This window comes from Plectrocnemia conspersa, unplaced genomic scaffold (assembly GCF_051122295.1).
Source record: "Plectrocnemia conspersa isolate PC_06_02 unplaced genomic scaffold, ASM5112229v1 ptg000013l, whole genome shotgun sequence".
In the NCBI taxonomy this organism is placed as follows: Eukaryota; Metazoa; Arthropoda; class Insecta; order Trichoptera; family Polycentropodidae; genus Plectrocnemia; species Plectrocnemia conspersa.
In genome coordinates this window covers 3,879,074-3,896,900 of record NW_028277177.1, presented here as the reverse complement: position 1 = coordinate 3,896,900, position 17,827 = coordinate 3,879,074, and the positions used below count along the sequence as shown (strand labels likewise).

General features: G+C 31.2%; 1 protein-coding gene and 1 long non-coding RNA gene across 14 annotated transcripts in view; both read left to right on the top strand.

Moving 5' to 3' along the window:
- The window catches only part of wake (ankyrin repeat and fibronectin type III domain containing protein wide awake), a 206,190-nt gene that overhangs the window by 93,068 nt on the left and 95,295 nt on the right, over positions 1-17,827 (top strand). The window lies entirely within an intron of this gene.
- Positions 3,876-8,484, top strand: LOC148227071 (uncharacterized). The gene is made up of 2 exons (XR_015812119.1): positions 3,876-7,849; positions 7,971-8,484. It is a non-coding gene; the product is annotated as an uncharacterized LOC148227071 (long non-coding RNA).

Here is a 17,827-nt window from a genome sequence, read left to right as displayed (position 1 = left end):
ATGACATTATTTAATTCGTTATTTCCATGTTTCAATTTATTTATGGTTTCCATTTTAAAATATACTATCATAAGCAAATAAATTTACATTTAAATTTAGTATTTAAAATGGTTACAATTATTTTAGTGAAAAAGTCAGGATATATTACGTAGAATATTTTTACAAAATTTAAAAATACTGATTAATATTAACAGGAAATTTATTACAGGCAAATATTTAAAGGCTCGTATTTTTCGGGTCAGATTTTATATTAAATAGTTATAATTTAAATTATTTAGTTAAAAAATATTATTACTGATTATTCTTTATATTCGTTCTTACATAATTTATTTAATTACTTCATATTACAATTTATTTATTGTTTCCATTTTAAAATATAATATCATAGGCAAATAAATTTGAATGATCAGTATCTTGAAGTATTTAAATTAACGGTCAGAATTATTCATAATATGCTTAATATTATTTTAGTGAAACAGTCTTAATAAAAATATTTTTACAAAATTTAAAAATACCGACTGAAATGAACAGAAATTTATTTACTATAAGCAAATATTTAAATGCCTAGTATTCATATAAATTAACAAAATTGTGGTCATTTAAAATGGAAAAAGTGAAAAAAAAATTTTAATACCGATAGATTTAACAATATAATATAAATATTATTCAGAAAATAACTTACGATAATAAAAATACTTTATCCGATGTGACAACGATATCATCAACTACTTAAATTTTGATAAGATAAGTATATTTGATTGTAAAATTGAATATCTTAGCCAAATTCATAAATACAATGAAGCTCTATATAATATTTTATTTAAAAAATGATAATGTACTCAATTGACATATAACAGAAAGTTGATATTATATTATGTATGTATATCTAAAATCATTTTTTGATTGTTACAATGCTTTTTATATTGCATTTTATAATAAAATTTACAGTATCGAGCTGTTGGGTTATACAGAAAGTTTGTGCCATCAGTGCCTGAACATACTAATGATTCGAATAAAATAAAATTTCTTATGTCCGCTTTTATGCGAGCGAGTTGCGCGAGATTATGAGTGCATTTATGTATTTTGTATGATAGCGCGCAGCGGTCGGCTATTAAAAAATCATAAAAAGTCCAAAAAGTTTATCTATGAAATTTTTTCTTTATACAATAAATACTCGGATTCTGAGTTGGTCATAATTTTATGTATTAAACGGATAAGATAGTTGTTAAATTTTTGCCACAAAGATTAAATAACTTAATTAATATTTCAAATTACTTGCTATATCATTATTACAATATTTATTTATCTTCAACAACTATGAATTTTGCAGATTTTTTTAATATTGAAATTGAGTTATTAAATATAACTCAATTAATAATAACTCACTCAATTTTGATGGTCATTCTCTAAACTACACTCAGGAATAGAATTTGTAAACATATCAGCTTTAAATTATTTCCGCCAAAATTTCATAAACTGTTTCATGACTATTCACTGTTGAATATGATATTTGGCTAGTTGAAAAACCAATTTATGTTGTGTATATTATTTATTTTAATTTGCTCAAATCGTCGTTTGGCTTATGACCCAAATATGCTATACTAGCAATCGTTGTCCAACATACATACTAAAAGTAAGGCGAGTCAACGTACCCTTCGAACGTGCTCAAAAGCATACAACAACAGCAGTCTTGTCTTGTGAACCCCTCCAGCTTTATACATACAATACACGCTCGCACGTGTATCGCGATGTACATACCTGTGTATTGTAATTTAATTTGTAGTACGCGAGCGATCTCAATAGACAAAGCACAACCGGAGATCGCTCCACGGCAAGCTAGCTAACCCTGCATGGGTCGGCAAGGTGCGGCTCGTGAGCCGCTTACGGCTCTTAGTGATAGTTACGCGATGGCTTCTCAAAAATATTGAATGAGAAAATAAACGTATCATATGTTAGTTAAAACAAAACATATAACACAATCACGCATTTCATATATAACTAAAAATATAATATTTTTTAACCCTTAACATTACACATAAATAATATAAACCGGTGACGAATTGATAAAGTCGTGTATGATTGTTGCAATTTAATTTAAATTTATTAGGCTTTCAGTGAGAATAGTTGCTAGAAGAGTTGAGCACATTGTGAGTAACATCAATAGCCAATTTAATAGCAAAGCATGTGATTTTGAATGATTTTATTTGTCTTCATCCCGTTGCTCCTAAATGCAAAATCAAAACAATGTAGAATCTGTAGTTAAATCGATTATCCGATGGTTTTAAAAATATATGCAAAATGGGTTAAGGCTAATTTAGAATAAAATATGAGGCTTGTAAAAATACAAGGTGATCGAAGCCGCTAATTCTTCATTACATTTTGTGGGAAATATCTCAATCTATCATGTGTTATTGAACCAGTTTTGCCAGTGGTAAACTTTTCTGTCACTTTTTGATCAGACATCTTTATTTGCTCATACAGAATTTTAACGGCTCAGTCATGGTAATAGCTTATTATTATTTGCCTCAACAAAAAAACCTTCTTTAGCCACTGTTATTGAATACTGAATGGTTTTGAAAATTATTTTTTATTGCAAATATCATGGAACTTCTTTAACGAATTAAACTCAAAAATACAGTGCTCATATATTAAATTTACACTGCGGTATTATTTTAAGTTATTTCGATGAAAACTGGCGTTGATTGAGTCAACATCATTCATGTCAACATATTTTATGTATTTCCTATGGTATCAAAAAACTTAAAATAAATTAAATATCTATTCCCACAAAAATTTGCGGCGGATCTATTTTTTGAGCTGCAGTTTTAGCAGCGTTTTTTGAATCTTGATGCAAGTGCAGAGTCCATTTAGAATTTTAAAAATCCATTCCACGTGATTCATCTGCGGTGTTGACATGTTAATGCCAAATTCCATGAAAATAAACTAACAGAATTCCCTCAATGTGTATTTTAAGTGACAAATATGGTTAAATAAGATTTATATTTGTATTTGGCAGACATTTTCAAAAATAAAGTAGATAAAATCACAATTTTAAGTCAACATTTACAGATGATTTGCAATCTTTGAATCCTAGTTTGATAAAATGTTATCTTAAAAAAATGATGATAATAGATAAAATATGCAAATAAATGCTAAAATTGTGCATTTCAGAGAAAATTATTTTAGACAATTTTATAATGTACCGCCTTCACTGTTCCGTCATCGAAGTGGATACATTCCATTCCGGAATATAGAAAGCACCTCCCCCGGATAACTTGGCCCGCTGGATTACGCACAGTTACCTGAAAATATTTTTCACTGTATCTTTCATCACCTTTACGACAAATCTCATTCATACCATCTGATCTGTATAAATTCATTTTATTCTTATCATAGAGCGTCACTCTTGCTCAATCCAAAGCAGTCGATTGACGCATTTCTTTGGTCAATAATGTTTTTTTGGCAGGTATACGACCGCATACAACCTTTTTTCTATTATTATTTATTTATCAAATGTCTCTTAAATACTCACTAAAAATATCACATAATCACGTTCATAGTATCACTCGATCTTTACCAATGATATTTATTTCTACCCTTGACCTGAACAGTCTTTGAACTTATGATTGGTTATAAGAACGAAATACCCAAAAATCACACGCAGACCTCTCATTTAAATCAACCCGACTTGTACATATATATATTTGGCTCTCAAAACGATTCTGAATCGTCGTGATACTTATCTTTGCTCTTTTGTTTCAAAAGTTTGCCGACCTCTTATCTAATGAAACCACCTATACATTGTATATTAATGTGTGGCACCTACCTGCAGTTGGCATTCTTTCGAGTGTTCCCTAGAAAGTGAATTAGTGAAGGCAGCGAAGCGCAGAGACCCTTTGCGTACCTGTGCCTGGACAACCGTAATTTTGACATACAATTTTTATGGACAATTAGCGTGGGAATTGTGTGAATCTATAACGTATGCTTATAGTTTACGTTAGATTTTTTGACTTCTAATTTTGGATGGAGAATGTAGAAAATTATCAATCTTGAGCGAAGTTGAATAATTATTAGTTAGAATACAGCTTAACAAAAAAAAGAGTAGATTATTATAAGTTGCAGAATACAAAGTAGTTCATAGCAAATATAGATTTTGTTCTATACAATTTTTAGAGTTTGTCTTTCTCACTAAAAACTGCTGTGATTTTCTCAATCAATATTAAAATAATATAAGCATGATAGCTACTTATATATTTTTTTAGTATATACAACAAATACTGCGTTACTAATGAAAGTTCAAAAACTTTTACTAGGTCAAGTTGGGTTTGATTAATTTGTTTGGGTTAGAACATTTTGGCCTTAACAGGCGAGATGTTGCCCTGTAACTATTTTTTAAAACAAAATTTGCTGCTTAGGAACAGGATTTAACTACATAATTATATTTATTTTCATTTTTTAAAGCGGGCAAGACAATGTTTTACACGTGTCAAATGACAGTTTAGAGTAGCATATAATTTCACTAGCACCTGTCAGTGAAATTATACTTTCACTAGTATAAATTTATACATATCAGTATTTTTTAATTAAATCATTTCAATACTGTTTTTTTCTTTAATTTTATGATACTCATTATACATATATACTGTACATATTGATACATAATAAAAATGCCGTCTCGCTACACAAAATAATTGCTCAATTTCTCTACTAGTTGACTGATTTCGTGAGACATTCTCACCGAGAGAGATATCTCTTGTTGGTGTTGTTCTCTAGTTTCCAGGTCGGTCCATAGCGCATTGTGACGATTAATTCCTACCGCGCACTCCGACCTTTCGCGTTTGAAATTCTGCATGAGTTGAGATTTTGCTCTACTCAATCGATATATCATATGAGAAAGCATTGCAGAATATCGTGCATTCAGCTCTCCACTATTGCTGCATTTATATAATATAAATAAACGACCAGAGAACACTGTCTATATTTTTATTTTATTATTAAATAACATTTTAACTGGTTCATATTTAATTCAAAATTCAAGAATGCAAAAATCGGTCAAAGTTGATAACATACATGCTTTTACTGATGTTAATAACGATAATGGAAAATACAATTGTAATTAAATTCAATGAGTACGGTCTTCATGGTGTTTTTATCATACGCCGTGATCATTGCAAGAATATACTTGTCGAAACTTCAAAGAAATTGACAAAAATATTTCACCCAAAACGATTTAAAGTGCGTCAAACTTATTTAGTATCATTTATATACAAACATAAATTATCGTATGGATAATTAAAAATAAAAGCAAAAACATCGCACAGGATAAAAGATTGAGATATAATTATCTCCCTGCTTCGACTTTCGTGTTTGATTTTTAAAGTAAACCCTTGGCTTGCGACTGTCGCGTTTGCTCTTAATGGAGAAATATCTTTGTTCTTTGTTTGTATTATTCTTTCCGTTGTATTCGCTAAATCAGTCGCCTTTAGTGTATACTTTTGAAGTACGAAAGGATGAGTAAAATATTTTATAGGTGAAGAATAATTTTGCCTTTGATGTTATGATCAGGATTACAATGTATGTAGGTGTATGTAAATGTATATCTGTGGCCAATTTACCTGTTTTTGTAAAATGGTATAATTATACATGACCTTTAAAAATCATAGCGCAACTTATGTATGGTATTGTACAGCTATTTATCTAATCTATATTTTTTTTATCAAATTGCTATCATAAATGTAGAACATAATTTTAAATGTAAAACATTTGAACGACAGCCCTTCGACAATATGTCGATGCTTGAATTTTTTTCGTGACCCATGAATATATGTTTTCTTAATCGTCAAAGAAGTTAAAGCGAAATTCTTTGTGCTTATGCTTGTTAGAGGTCTAATTAAAGCACATATTTTGATAAAACAATGGTTTTATTTATGCATAATATTTTTTATGTGAAATATTTTAATTATATGAATTCACTGGACACGTCACGCGTCTTTATCAATATGTGTTGATTGTCCTGCAGTCGTTAAGAGACTGAGAGAGTACGCGATCTGTCATCGCGTCGCTTGGTACTCCATCTGGCGGCTATTGGAGCTGTCTCATATTCGCCCTCTGCTGTCGTCGCCTAAATCAGTTTAATTTTATTTCGATATTTTACTCGTTTTCTTTTTGAATTTATGTGAAATATTTTTTTTTTAATTTGCGACTTTCAAAAAGTGACTCTTGATAGTAGGGATCCATGGTTTACGCACCGCTATCCTAGAAAGTTGCGGCCAGGACAGTAGCACTCAAGAAAGTTTACTAATGAATAAAATATAAGTTTAGTATTTATTTAAGTAATGTATGTGTGGTATAGTAATTTTGGAATGTTCATCTCATTTAGTTAAATTTAAATTCCATGGCCATCGTGCTAGTGTATTTTACGGTAAATGAGTTAATTTTGTAACTATTTACTACTTACGTTATATACGTTTCCATTTGACCTATTTAGAATTAAACCACATCCATAAAATTGAAATATATTATGAAACATTGTTCTTGGAATTTTATAAGCAATAATAAGTTGTATAAGTTTTATTTCTCTTATCGGTAAATTTTATTGATAGCGTTTTAAAATAACGCGATTAATCATTTATAATTGACAATAATTCATTTAAGAATTCAATGGATTAAAATTCAATTAAAGGTACTTTTAATTATTCATACAATTCACCGTTCTCGTTCTCACAGTAAAAAGTAATCCGCCCGATTAAGCGTATTTTATAGAACTTTTCGATTTCTTTTTGCTTTTTAATCCGACCTATAATTGAGGATTTGCCCCTCAATCAACTCTTGAACTTTTCCAACCAGAGTATACGGTTTGAACCAAAATATGTGGGTCAACGGCATTTCAGCCTTATTCAGCTGATAGCACAGTTGAATTTTTCCGAGTGCAAGTTCTCAATCGAAATTTTCAAAATTTGTGAAAATATTCAGCTGGGAAGTTCTCGGAATATTTGATATGGTATAGGTGTTAGTGATTTTACGCCAGAGCGCTTCCGGAAAATTGCAAACGAAAGGATGTGAAAGGATTCGAAAGCGAACAGGAAGTATGTAGTCTAAAGCCGCCACCAGCGTGCCCAAGAGATTGCTTCGTACTAGTAATGCGCCGGGAAATGAGACAATTTCTTATGAAGTGATAGGACAATTAGTTTCTTCGTAGAAAAAGATGTTATTATAATATAGAGTTTCCGCTTAGTCTGATCAGAAAAAGGCACTCTCTTCTTTTTTTAATCTGGAGCTTGTCTTTGACTTCGAATATATATAAAGCTTATATTTTTTTCTTGTGTCACAGGTGATTACTTTAAGTAAATAATTTATTAGTATTATTAGTAAAGTCTAAAGAAACGTTTTCTAGTGTAATAATGTAAGGCTGCAATGGTCAAGAATTAGGGATGCAATTGCGACTTTCTAAGATAGTGATGCACAAATTCTAGATCTCTACTCCTTAGGATCTGAGTACAATTTTTGGATTTCGCAAAATTTAAAGAAATTTATTTGACAAAAAATAAGTAACTTATATTAAAAAAGAAAACTAGTAAAATAGCAAAATATAGGCGAACAGTAGATAAATAGCCGCTGGAGGGAGTGCTAAGCGACGCGTCGCAGATCGCGTACTCTCTCAGTCTTTTAGCGACTGCAGGGATGAGAATAGCGTGTAACGTGTCTATAACTTACGGCTTTCAATTTTATTCAAGTTGGTCACAGTAGTTCCAGTTTTTGCCTTCATTACTTGATATTATAATGTCACAAACATTCCTTTTAGCCAGGTCACTAAAACGCTGAATTTTAACTGAAACGTTTATATGTGGAAGTAAATTTATTGGTTTGAATAATTTTCAAAGAATACCTTAAAAAAATATATTAATAATGTAGGGCCATAATTAAATGCTACTACATATTATAATAAATCGTTTAAATATATTTTAAAATAGGTTGATATCCGCAAAACGGCCTCAATTTAATTAGTCTGTGAAGCTGATTCAATAATGCCACTTTAATTCAACCTTCTGATGCATATATTATGAAAATCTCACATTTCCAAAATATTAATGCGTTTGTCTTAATTTAACAGTTTTGTGCATTACGTTGATATTTAGACACAGATATGTGATGGATAAGCTCTGCGTGGAAACTCTCAAATTGTCCTAATGCTCGAGCTAACTCCGGGCGACTCAAAGGTGATGGCTGAGCTGGATCAAATAAAATGATTGAAGTATGAAAGCTGCTTTTTTCTGTGGGGTATAATCGATTTGGCACAAGCACAGGGCTTATCAAATCAAATCAAAAGTGTTAAGTGATGTCCTTGAGGTAGCGCTCTGACTTCCATTTGGCCTCTTCTTTGATTTTAGGCGTAGACGTATTGCGTCACGAATATTTGTGTAAACCCTGTAATGGTTTATAATGAATTTGGTAAGAAATTATTTAGATTGGAACGTTGACAACAAATAAGATTCATTATTTGCTTACGCTCTGTTTCTGCAGAATGGATTTCTGTCTAAAAAATACGCAATCCTTCATTATTTTTCATTTGAACACATGTCAAGCTGATCAAAAATATCCGTTTTAAAAGCGTTAATTGCGCTGCAAAGGATATTTTAGTGTCATATCGCAAGTCCAATATCTTGATTTTTTTCTGATTGTGAGCTTAAGCGTATTTGAATTGATGATATGTTCTTACATAGGGAAAGGAAACGTTCTTATATACATATTAAAGAATTTGAATAAGTTTATTTATATGATACAATAATTCTTATATTTTATGGAGTATATAGTTCGATTATGGAAGTCCTTTCGGGACATTGGACCTCGGCAAGGTCTTACGCAGATAGAAACTTGGTCGATGAATTATATACCGTTAATTAATTCGCGGTAACGATTTTCAATGACCCGCCGCGGTGCACAATGGCCATATCCGGCAGAACCAAGGTTCCGAACGGAACCGAAACCAATCGATTGAAATGTGATCAACAATGGTCGCGGTATCTTAGTTAGGAGATGGGAGACCATATTAAGGCGAAGCATAAAGTATTATTCGAGCTTACTAAGAGCTAAAGCGTTATTGTATGAAAGGAATTCAACGTTTGTACCATTGAAAATCTCTTAAAATATCTGTTAACCTTCATACTTTCAAAGTGAACTAGATGTTGATAAATTGCATGGTTTTTATCTGATTCTGACTTTCATGGCTATTTAAAATGTATGAAAGTTTACCAATACACGTATTAGTATACTAACATAAAAATGAAAAAAAAAATATATGCATTAATGGTTAGGCACTTTTATTTCTGCACTCATTCACTCCAGTGCTGTAGCGTCAATTCAATTAGATTTAAAGGGCAAGTAATTTATTTTTTAGACTAAACCATAAGTCTTCTTGAATCAAGTATTAAGCCAAAACCTGACTTATTTGATTCAATTATATTATAAAGTCATGTACCTTAGAATTGTAGATTTTATTATGATCAAGAACTGTTTGTTCTCATCGTTTATTGTTGTTCATGCTGTATCACGCATCAGAAATTTATCAGCAATTTTCTTCTCTTTGAACCGCGTAAACAACTTTCATTTTTTATCATTTTGTAGCAGATACTTGTATTTTGGATGCATGCAAAGATAAACGCTGTATAGCTATGTATCGAAAGGTCTACCCTAAAAATATTGATGGTTATAATTTTTGATAAACGCCCCTAAAATACATCAACCATCTACACGCAATCCTCCATTGTTTGTAATTATTCAAATTGACCTAAATTAAACACAGCCTGTGCTGTGTCACCACCGAAAATCATGCTTGGTCTGGTCATAATCCAATAAAAGGGAGACATCTCTTCGGTCTCCCCTTTATCGGCGGCGACTTCCGTTTCTATTATTCATATTATAATATAATATATACACGCATATCTACTATAGCAGCTAAATGTTCACTTTTGAATTATGAATGAGTACATACCTATGTAATACTATATCACCTTTAGATAAATACGCTCGGCTTCTAAACGTAGCGTTAAATTATTTAAGCGCTTGTTAAACGCGAGGTACTTTCCATTTAAACACTCTCTCAAGTTCGTTATGGGTGTTGTGCATGCAGTATGTATAATAATCTATTTTCAGATTTATGGTAATTAATGCTTTAAATTATTTGAAATAGGTTTTCTCTGTTTAAAAAACTACCATGCCACATCGTGTCAAACGCCTTTTCAATATCTAGCAGAAGCATGCCCTGTGTTATTTTTACATAAAAATACTCATCTTAAGTTATGTGAAGTATGATACTAGTTACCACAAAGATTCAAATTGGATAGTAAGTATGCCTTGTTGAATCGCGATTGCGTTCCTTATTCTTACGTTGGGGTCAGAACGTCAGCGCTCGAGTATGTTCTACTTATGTAAGTCATACAGTTTGCAATACACATGGAACGGTGCACATTTATTTATATTTAAACTTGATCTTGACCATGATCTTTCTTTTTGCATTGCGTGCTAATCCCCGTCGGATTTTAAGAGAAAGGAGAAATGGAACATATTTTAATAAATATCAATATAGATAAAAATCAAGTCTTCGGTTTTTGTACATGTGACGATTTTATTATAAAAATATCAGCCGTGACATTGATAAGTACAACTACATGTATTTTGATAAGATAAGTTCATTTGACTGTAAACTTGAATATCTTAGCTAAATACATGCAATGCAAATGATTTTATCGTTTAATGTTTTATTTAAACAAAATATAATAATAATAAAAATATTTTCGATTGTTTGGATATTATATTCAATAATTTTTACGGCATCGAGATGTTGAATAATATGGAAAGATTGCGCCATCAACTACTATGTATGCTGCAATGCAGAAATGATCCAAAATAAATTCGATCAATCATGCGTGAATATCAGAGCTAGTGAATATGTTTTGAAATAAAAATATTTGCTATGACTGCTTTTTGCGAGTGAGTTGCACGAGTATTATAGTTTGTGTAATTACGCGCGAAACAGGCAGCTAATTAAAAAAAACATTAAATTTTGTTATTGTTGATTAAATAAATAAAAATAGTCTGACTCTGAATCGCCCATAATTCCAACGAAATTTAAGAATTTATATAAAAAAATTGGGATGAAATCAAAATCTTCTTATAATAAAAACGAGGAGCTTCATAATCAGACGTGTGATTTTCGGCTTTATTTAAAAAAATCGATCGATTGTGTTGAAGTAATAAAGTAAATTCTTGCACTAAATAATATTTATGACTATGATGAATGAAATTTCAACATTGCGGTACAAAAAATGTTCGTCCTTGTCTCCCGTTCTTAATCAATAAGCTTCCAAGATTTTTGTCTTCCGCATACAGTGTTTAAAAATATGTTTGTGTATTTAATTGATTTATATAATATTTTCGAAATATTTAAATACATATATGTACAATAATACAGAACAGACTGAAAATTAATTTGATAGAATAACTAACATTTTGTTAGTGATAGCGATTAATGGATTTCTATTCATATTTAAGGAGCCCTATTTCAAATATTGCCTATTATATACCAACTACATTTAGTAATACCTGCACTTCACTCTCCGAAAGTTGTCCTAGTGGAAGTTCGACCGAAGTCGGTCAAGGTCGCAGTTTTTCGAATAGCGTTCGCACAGCCGGGAATTTCATACGCGTGCACGCTTCTCAACCTCGCGTATTATAACTACGTGCGTGTTTTAAACACAAAAAAAATTAAAGCCAAATGGAGAAAAAGGAGATGGTGGATGATTGCAATGCACCGGAATAGATCAATGTTAGTAAATAAGACATTTTATGTTGAATCGAGGCTTCACTGTCACTAATAAATAATAAACAGGAAACGTTCAAGTGTGCAACTAATGAATAATTTCTATTATTTTTTAAGGAAAAGTATGGAAAGTCAATTTGCTGAATTGAGATTTTATATACAATATATAGCTTAGGTCTTTCTCTTTATGATACATGCAAAATTGACTGCGGATTTTTGCAGTTTTTAACACATTGCATACCTTAAAAATGTATTATTCTTAAAAATGGGACGGGGCTTAGTCGCGAAAGTTACGACCTAAAAATTTGTTCAGAATCACCAAATATACACATATTTAAAAAAAAACGATACCGGGTATGATAAAATGCTAGTCAAATACTTTTTCTTAATATAAAACAGCAAATTTGTGACATATACAATTTTTTTTTTTTACGCTACGCGGCTAAATTTTTTTATTACGCTACGCACGGCCGTTAAACACGGAATTCCTCTTCCTCGGGCCTACAATTAAAGAAATGTTAACGTCAAATTTAAAATACAGTTTTGTAATGATTGTAATTTTTTAATAATATGGTTACCGTGGTAAAATCAGTAAACGTCAAATTGTGGATCGCGTACTAATGAAATAAAATAAAAATTTGTTTGGAATGACTAAATATATACATATTTAAAAAAACGATACCGAGTATGGTAAAATGCTAGTCAAATACTTTTTCTTAATAAAAAACAGCAAATTTGTGACATATACAATTTTTTTTTTACGCTACGCGGCGAAATTCGCACGACCGTTCAACACGGAATTCCTATTCCTCGGGCCTACAATTAAAGAAATACTTTAAATAATTGTATTTTTTAGCACTTATAATATTATATATTTGACTAAGAGCACTTATGGAATCAACTAAAGTGGAGAAATAATTTTGGCCGTCCAGATCGGGCAAAAATACCAAACAGTGGCGCGATCGTGAAGACGCCCATATTAAAATTGAATCGTTCTATCTCAGTTTGCGATAAACCATCTCTATCTCTCTCTCTCGTCACGCGAGAGAGCGAAAGGGGAAGTATCTCGCCGCTCGCGCTCGAAGCGTCTTCGGGTATTAACTTCGGAAAGCGAGGGAATTTTTGGAGGCGACGAAGTCGGCCGCCTCGACCAAAATTACCCCGTTCGCGGTGACCTCGGAGAACTTGCGAGAGATTTTAGCGCGGGGACAACCGAGCTCGACCGAAGTAAGCCCGAATTTTCACATTATATTTCCCGTCCTTGGCCAACTGTCGCCTACTTTCGGAGAGTGAAGTGGAAGCATAAGGCTCATTGAATTCATAAAAAAATTGAGTAAAATGTTGAAGTTTCTGAAAATTTAAGTTTGCTATTAAAGACGATGAAAAGTTCATTTATATTTTAACTGCATGATCTTCTTTTTAATATAAACTTTTCATATTAGGACGAAAGACACATGGATAATATTACTTGAAAAACATATTCAACCAACTATGTTAAATTTAACGGTGTTTTAGTAATAGTGAAGTACACATACTACACAATGTTGCTGCTTGTTTTTAAAAGGTTTACGTTATTTATGCTTTTACATTTTTCTGTCACGTCTAGTTGAAGGGTAAATGAAGCAAGAACTCCGGAAACATGTCAAAATAACTCAAAGAAAAAGGTTAACGCGAACATAAAGAAAAACTGGGACAGGATTATTTTCCTTTCTGAAGCGCAACGCGAAAGGGGACCGTTTATAAACTGAATTAAAACACCCACATAGACTCCATTTGTTTCTCATGTCGATAATCCAATAGATTTGCAAATCACCATTAATCATGTTTTTTCTTTTCTTTCTTCTAAATCTCAATTGACAACCTTGCGGAATGGCAATGCAATGTTTGTTTTTTTCTACATTTAGTTGTCCTTCGTTCTCTCCGAGAATCATTAGAAGCGTTCGTTTGAGTTGAGTTTTTTTATTTGATTCTTTTCACACGGTCTACATTTTGATCGTTTGGAGAACGCACAAAAGAAAATTAAAAACACACATTATTCACAAAAGGCCTCAACATTGGGTTTAAGGCTCGAGGAAGTCAAAGTGTCTTTCAATGGATTTCTATTCACTTAAGCATGTACACGCTGTTATATAATCTAATAACTTTTTATCAACGGTTCTTATCGATTTATTTTTTGGATGTTGGCGACCAAGGCAACTTATTTTAAACATTGTATTAAATTGTATATGACCTTTTCTAAATTGTAAATTGGTTGACTTCATAATTAATAAATTTACAGTAAGGATAAAATATTATGTAACTTTACTTTCCCTTTGAGCAGCGAGTTAATTTTACGTATTTTTTCATAATTATTTCTGTTGTTATTATTTTATATTGCATTTATATTAAATTATAGAAAAAAATCACTGATTCTCAACGTTGTATTGCTTTAATTTATTTTACTACTTTTTGTATTAGTATGTTTTTATAATTTATTTGAACACTTATCTATTACTAAATTTCGTTAATTTATTTTACATATTATATATTATTCGGAATTTGTGTAATTTTTTAAATCAATACAGAGGTTTTCAATATTATTTTTATTAAATTATTATAAAATATTTTTTGCACGTTAATTTATTTCGTACACTTATTTTCTATATAAATCATTTACACTGAATAAAATTAAAAAATAATAATATTTAAACCCCCCCTATAGCGTAAAGATTGGGACTTCGTTATAGGGGGGACTTGGGACTCATTTAAAATTTGAGGTTAGGTTAAACTGTATTTTGTGAATTTAACGAAATCAGCAAATCAAATTTTTTCCCATATTTTTATGTTTTAAATGACCATGTAAACAAGAGCACTTATTGCGACACGCGCGCGAAGAATATCCTTGATTTTGCTAGTGCCAATTTGATTTCGCATCCTCCGTTCTTGGAATTTTGTATAAAGCCATCTCATGTAGGGAAAACATTGAGTATACCATAATTGCACGTGATTTATTTTACAAAGACCAGTAGTGATTTTTCTATAATGCATTTGTTATTTATGCTTTTCGTAAACTATACATTTATATTATACAAAGCCTATTTTGACTTTCAGTGAGCGTAATAAATATGAGGATCATTTATATTTAAAGGGTTTTGAGGAAATTATTTATTATTTTTTATTGTTATGCTTGCACTATACTCTCTGGAAGTTGTACGAACCGAAGTTCAACTGAATTCGGCCGAGGACACCGACTTCCGAGTAGCGGCCATACTGCCACAAATTTCAAGATGGCAGCCGTGAACGACGTCCGCACGGCGGCTGCTGTCACGTACAGCTGGCATATTTGCGCGCGCAATTTTTAAATTTAAATAATCGCAATTTTTAAATTGTCATATTATTAAAATTACGCTACTGATAATTATAAAAGTTTGTGAGGGCACTCACCAATACTATATCAGTGAAAAATTTTCGGTCGTAAATATTCAATTTACGCAAAATCTTGTCGGCTTTTGCAAAATGCCATAAGGCATAAAAATGACACTTCAGAATACGAATCTGTGACTATCCTAGAATTTGTCGCCGCCATCGATTCTAAACAAGAATTCATTATGGTATGACATTTACATAAACCAATCTAGGAAAATACATAGTGCTATTCTAAACGATTTTTTTTGAGCAAAATCAAGTACCACTAATCATTTTTAATTATTTAATTTTATATGAAAAAAAATATAATAACGATATCTGTTAGAAGAATATACTATCAAAATATAATTAATCCCTTTTGGTGCCCTAAAATATTCAAAGATATCAGTAAGAGTCTGTTGAAATCCCCGATAAGCATGTGGTATTGTAACTTGACCACGTGACCACGATGCGGCGCTCGACATGCGTGGTAACCATAGGATGCCTACGCGCATACTGAAATTGAACCGAGTTACTCGTTCTATTTCAGTTTGCGAAACACCATATCATTATCTCTCGCACTCTCGTCGCTTAACACGCGAGAGAGCGAAAGGGGAAGTATCTCCAAGCAGCTCCGACTTCGGATCCTTTGACTTCGGTCCGTTTGCCGACAATATTCGGAAGCGCTCGAAGGCGGCCAAGTCGACTGAATTACCCCCACTTTACTTCCCGTCCTTGGCCAACATTGGCCAACTTCCAGAGAGTGCAATGCAGGCATTAGACTTTCTCATAAATTATATTTTGCATTTAGCAAATCAAAAGTTCTTGAAATATTATATAGAGGCATCATATGTAGACAAAACAAAAGATATTCACAAAGATAATAAGTGAATTTTTATCGCTTGTGTGTGACTTTTGCAACATAATATATAATTTACCAAAATAAATACAGAAAAATGCTGATGTCAGTATCCAGCGGCAGATTCAAATTTTTAGAGCCTCGCGTTTGTTAGTCGTGTCGAATTAGCGAGTGAGTTTAATAGTGAATCGCGTTTGATTGGTGATGTGTTGTCACATTTTTTATTATGGTCATTTAAGAGAAAGGATAATTTTAAATGCGTTAGCGCTTAGCTCCACTTCAATCCATCCTTTGTGTAAGGTAAAGTTTCGAGGTGGCCGTCTAATAATTACAAAGGATATTTAAAAACAATGTTTATTCGATGCCATTGATGAGATTAAAATTTTTGTGGTAATAAGTCTGCGTGGCTATTGTGCAATTCTGGGTGCTCAGCCGATTTATAATATTCTGTTAGACAAACCAGATTTTTAATGTTTATTATTAAAAAACACAATAGTTATCGTTTCATATGTGTTGTTAATTACTTCGTTGTAAATCATTAAGATTTTTACAACAACAAAATAATTTGAAGCAAATAATTGTTATAAAACTCTACTTTTCATGTTGTTTTGAGCCAATGAGCTTTCCTTTTTCAACTATTTCAACTTATTCAATGAGCACATATTTACATCGTATTACATTTATTACACATGCGAAAATTTGCGTTTATCCAGTCGGAAATTATCGATGTTGTCAAGTAAATTTTATTATGTGGAACGTATGTTTTATGATTATGTATATAAAATTACACGCATCATAGGATTGATTTTGAAAATATTTACATTGTATCTATCGCTTTTTATTGAATTTGATACATTTATATAATAAACTAATTGTAGAGAGATGTTATTAAGAATAAAATAAGATATTTACGATAGTGTAAATCTTCATTGTCGGTCATGGGTAAATATTTTACAAATAAATCAAGTATAGATTTGAACAAGGCTTATTCGATGCGAGGCCATCAGTGTTTTTTCTAAACGTTTCTCAAATCATATGAAAATAAAATTTTTAATAGTTTTTTTGGTAATCGATTGTAATTACTGTATGTATCTATATAAGTCTATCTGTATTATCAATAAGAAAGAATAACATTTTAACTGCCGTTTACTATTTAAATATTTATGTATTACATAATACGAAATATATGTTTTTACCTCTAAAGCTAATACCATACATATCATTTAAAATAATCTGATCCTTTCTTAAATAATATTTTTAGATCAGCAATTCTCGTCGAATTAGCAAAAATCTATATATTAGATTTCGGCAATTACAGGGTTAAGATGGGATCAGTCAATATCAAATGTTTTTTGTAGCTGCTTTACTATTTTTTTAATATTATGCTACAATTAATAAACATTTTAATTGCTCAAAATTACAAATTGCTTTTGTATCCTCCGTTCTTAGAATATTTTATAACGGCATTAAATGTATAATGTATACAAGGAGTGATTTTGCGAAACCATAAATTACTTGTATTAACCGTATTGTACATGAATTTTGTTAAAATACCAGCAAATCCATTGAATTAATATTTAGCATTATTAAGCCATTAGTTAAATTATAATCAGGTTATTTTATATCTAGATTTTAATTTAGCTTAGGCGCTAATGAAAAGTTGCAACCCATGCTATGTATTATATAACAGTGCTATGAATATTTTGAGACATTGGCATTGATTTTTATAGATTGAGAAAACAATTTTTAATATTTGATCTATACCTCAA